Here is a 5,286-nt window from a genome sequence, read left to right as displayed (position 1 = left end):
CTAACATGTGAGTGGAAATTATTTACTGATGCTTTTTAACAGAGAACTAACAGTTGCCACGCAGCGGCTTAGTATTGTGCTGAAGAGTAGCATGATGATCCTCAGATAAATCTTTGGATCAAAAAGGCAGACATGTTGGCCAGGGTTGGAACTTGTTAAAACTCTGGAGAAACTGAGAGTTTCACAAGTTGAACAAGTGTTAAAAGATAAATGTGTTTACCGTTATGTATACAGTGGCTGCTACTCAGACCAAATAAGGAAAGGGAATGCAGTTCTGGTACTTGATTTGAAGAGGACGATAAGAGGAAAACAGATAAACTGGAGCGTGACCAGAAATCTGTGGCATACCTCTGGAGAATGACAGCACCTGAGCAACCCTCTCCAGGAGGCAAGACAAAGACATCAAAGGAACTGTTCAGCCTGGCCAGCTGACCATTCCTGGGTAATGCTTCAATTAAGTTCATTATTAAATTAGCAGAAGGGTGACTCGTGTAGTTTCACTTAACTAATTACAATTTATATTTAGTAATATTCTTGATACTTTTGAGAATGAGTGAATTGGTTAAGTTAAAATGTGTTTTATACTTTCTACATGCACTTCCATTGATGTTGCCTGTCTCTGTCTGAGACAACAGTTAACAAGTGAAACAGATAAGATGTCTGGGACTTAATTGTTTTACATGGGAAATCAGCAATGCATGCAGTAAAGGAACATCTGTAATTAGGGGTGACTGTAGTCTGCATATAGATTGGACAACTCAATAATCACAATACCTTGGAGGAGGAATTCCTAGATTATGTGGGAGCTAACAAGTGAGCAAGCTGTCTTGGAATGGGCACAGCCAACCCATTCTCACTTATGGTTCCCACTATTGGCTTTTCTCCTTCCCTGACTGACCATAATCCATCCTTTTGTCAGCTGACCTGCCTGCCTCTCTCTCTCTCTCTCTCTTGGTTCCATCTCCACGTCCCTGCTTACTCCTTTAGATTAGATTAGATTAGATTACTTACAGTGTGGGAACAGGCCCTTTGGCCCAACAAGTTCACACCGCCCCGCCGAAGCGCAACCCACCCATACCCCTACATCTACCCCTTACCTAACACTACGGGCAATTTAGCATGGCCAATTCACCTGACCTGCACATCTTTGGAGTGTGGGAGGAAACCGGAGCACCCGGAGGAAACCCACGCAGACACGGGGAGAATGTGCAAACTCCACACAGTCAGTCGCCTGAGGCGGGAATTGAACCCAGGTCTCTGGCGCTGTGAGGCAGCAGTGCTAACCACTGTGCCACCGTGCCACCCATAAACCTTTAACCCTTCCTGCCCCATTTCCAGCTTATATACCACCTTTTTCTAGCTGCTATTAGTTCTGAAGAAGGGTCATGAGACTTAAAACATCAACTGTTTCTCTCTCCACAGATGCTGTCAGACTGCTGAGTTTCTCCAGCTATTTCTATCTTTCCAAATTAAAGCCGATGAACTGAACACTGAAGCATTGGTACCGTGGAACAATATGCACTGGGTTTTATTCACCCATTGGGCTGAATGGCCTACTACTGTTCCTATATTCCAATGTTCCTCACATGGGAATTTCTGCCTCCTTAGTTCATCTTACACCTAGTAAGATGTCCTTGTAAAGGCTTGTGAGCCAGATATACCTTCAAATTGTGGCTTAGATGTCTCTTACATTCATAGAGCTTTGCTCTGTTTGTTTTCCTTGGTTCTGTCTCTATCCTAGCTATGGTTCAGCTGTTGACATTCTCAATTTGAGCAATTTTGGAGGATCAGGTTTTCTCCTCCAGAGAACAAGGTATCAAGACTGACACTCAAGTGCATTCATGAGGGAGTTCTGCTGCAACCCTCCCCATTGTTCACACGAGAGGTTAAGGTGAGGGCTCATCTGACAACTTAACAGGATGTAAAAGGAGATCACATGGTACTTCTTCAAAGAAGAACAATAGAATTATCCCCAGTCTCCTAGTTACTACTTGCCATTCCCTCAAACAAGGTACTAATACCTTATCCCATTGTATTTATCTCATTGCTGTATGTGTGAGCTTGCTATGCAGAAATAGGCTGCTGGGCTTTGTGTACTGCAGTAAGGAGTAGATGTCCAATGTACTTCATTGGCTACGAAACACTTTGCAATGACCAATGGACATAAAATGTGAAATGGAAATGTTTTCTTTCTTTCCATCCCTGTGTCTTTCAGCCGCTCCCAAAAGATATAGGAGCAGAAGTAGGCCATTCAATGCATTGAGGTAAAAACAATGACTGCAGATGCTGGAAACCATCCTGATGAAGGGCTTTTGCCCGAAACGTCGATTTCGAAGCTACTTGGATGCTGCCTGAACTGCTGTGCTCTTCCAGCACCACTCATCCACATTCAATACATTTGAGTCTACTCCACCATTGGATGAGATTGTAGCTGATCTGATCATCCTGAACTCCACTTTCCTGCCTTTTCCCCATACCCCTAGGTTCTCTCACTGACTAAAAATCTGTCTCACTCAGCCTAGATTATACTTAATGACCTAGCCTCAAAAACCCTCTGCAATAAAGCTTTTCACAGAATCATAACTCTGAGAGAAGAAATCTCTCCTTGGTTCTGTCTTAACTGGGCAGTTCTTCATTCTCTTCACCCTCTGTTCTTGTTGTTGTCATAAGACCCTAATACCCCATGTTTCCAATGGTTCATACAGCAAATTCAACATGTATCTGATTCCTAGTTCTGCTGAAGAGTCACTGGACTCAAAACGCTAACTCTGCATCCTTCCCACAGACACTGCCAGACCTTTTCAATTTCTCCAGCAATTTCTGCTTTTGTTTCTGCTTCCTAGTCTGTGCCAACTAAACAGTCTTAGGCCAATGCAATTGGGTTATTGTCCCAGTGACCATCCTTGCTACAAGAGAAAAAGCATCCCAACATTCAGTGACTGGTCACTTTTACCAAGTGACCAAAACTAGAGGGCATAGGTTTAAGGTGAGAGGGGAAAGATTTAAAAAGAACCAGAGGAGTAACGTTTTCACACATGGAATGTTGCATGTATGGAACAAGCTGCTAGAGGAAGTGGTGGAGGTATGTGCAACATTTAAAAGGCATCTGGATGGGTACATGAATCGGAAGGATTTAGAGGGAAATGAGCCAAATGCTTGCAAATGGGATTAGATCAGATTGGTATGTCTGGTCAGGGCAGATGAGTAGGACCGAAGGATCTGTTTCTGTGCTTATGACTTTATGATAGCAATACTTTCTTAGTAGGTATGAAGTGTTATGAATTGACCGATACATCAGAGATAATCTTAAAACTCAATCTGCATTTTTAGGTTGTAAAGATGAAGTCAAGCAAACGTAAGATGTTTGATTTCCATTTGGAGGAAATAAATTGATGGCAATTAGAAATATGTGAGCAATGTTATGAAGAGCAAGTAATTTGGACCGTACCATGTGAATTAAGGATTAAATGCAATATAATGCAGTTCATTAAACATGAGTGTCACTTTAATCCTGTTCATTATAATTAGTAGGTTTCCATGTTGCATATGTTTTGTAGCAATGTGGGAATGTTTTTGGAATGTGGAGATTGCAGCAAAGTATAATTATCTACACAACAGTGAGAGTACTTGATGGCAGAGCTGAACAATCACTGACTAGGGAGGGGCAGCCATACACACCTTTTAAATAGGGCACCTATTTCAATGTATGGCTCTCTGATTTAAGAAAGTCTGTTTTAATGTGTTGTCATCTATCTGAGTCTTGTACATCTTAGATCTGTCCTTTGGTTCCATGCTAGTCAGTTAAGGAACATCTTGCTCACTTGTGCCATGCTTTGAACATAATGCAAAATTGGGAGTATCCCACTAACAAGATCCCTACAGGGAGACTAATTTTCTAGCTGACTGGTCAATTCTGGGAATGAGGATTGCTGACATATCTTGGTAATGAATGTATGGACATAGGGATTGGGAGAGGAGGAGGCCACTCAACACTGGGCTACCATTCAAAAAGATCACGGCAGAGCTGATTACTGCATGTTCCTGCTTACTCCTGATGATCTTTCATCCCCTTGCTTATCGAGAATCAATCTACCTCTGCCTTTAAAATATTCAAGGGCTCTGCTTTATTTCAAGATTGTTCTGTAACATGACTCTGGGAAGAAACCTTTCTCCTTGTCCCTGTCTTAAATGGACTGCGCTGTATTTTGAAACACTGATCCCCAGTTCTAGATTTTCTACAAGAAGTGATGTCCTTTCCACATTCACTCTGAAGTCTTCTTAGGTTCTTATGTTTCAGTCAAGTTGTCTCTTACTGTTTAATGGATACAAACCCAGCCTGAAATACCTCTCCTCATAAGCCAACCTGTCCATTCAAGATATTAGTCCAGTGAATCTAGCAATGACCAGCAACCCTGTGAGAACTTGAGCCTTCGTTTTGTGTACCTTCCTTTCTTTCCTCTCCGTTGGCAATGGTCTAGGTCCTCAGCTCTGGAATTCCTTCCTTAAACAAGTCTCTCAAAAATAAATCTACCCAATGAAAGGATGTGCACATTTTTGCAAAGTCAGAATTTTAATTCCAAGGCACAATTTGAGGGTGAGAAGGGAAGCTACAGACACTTGCTGTGGAGATAGTAGTGGCAGATTGCAATATTTCATACAGATATCCGCATGTTATAGCCAGAGCTCATCACCAGCCCTATCACGTCTGTCTAACCTTATTTATTGATTGATTAATTAGTCACTAAGTTAGCTAAAGTAATATCAACTAACAGTCTTTACAGTATACTTTCCAGAACCAACTACTAGACAAATGGAAAGGGAATTTCTTTTACAAAACATCTTCCCCATCCACATCAAATTGTTTTTTGCAACATATTCTTGACTTATTACCAGGTTGTGAAGCAGTTTGGTCTTGAATCATACTGTGGTTCCCTTTTGGTAGCCCTTCCAGGATGGAGTGTTGTACAACTCAGGTCTGTGTCCATGGTGCTGCCTATCATGGCTACATCATAGAGATATTCACCATCTAGACTAGTTACCAGTTTGAGGTTCATTGGGTTATTAGGAGCCATATATGAGCTGGCCCATTTGGGAGAAAACAGTAGGAAAATAAAGAAGAAAATTGGGGCAAAGAAATGAGAGGCATAGTGATGCAAAGTTTGGGAGTAAACCTCCATCAAACTCAGTGATATAAAACAAGCTTTGCTAGGTGGCCATTTGTAGCTTTGAGAAATACGTTGGGTATCCATCATTGTGGATTGTATCAACTATTTTAGTTAGATTTCC

The sequence above is a fragment of the Chiloscyllium punctatum genome, chromosome 26 (genome assembly GCF_047496795.1).
Source record: "Chiloscyllium punctatum isolate Juve2018m chromosome 26, sChiPun1.3, whole genome shotgun sequence".
NCBI classification, from domain to species: Eukaryota; Metazoa; Chordata; class Chondrichthyes; order Orectolobiformes; family Hemiscylliidae; genus Chiloscyllium; species Chiloscyllium punctatum.
Note: the sequence above shows the minus strand (reverse complement) of the source record.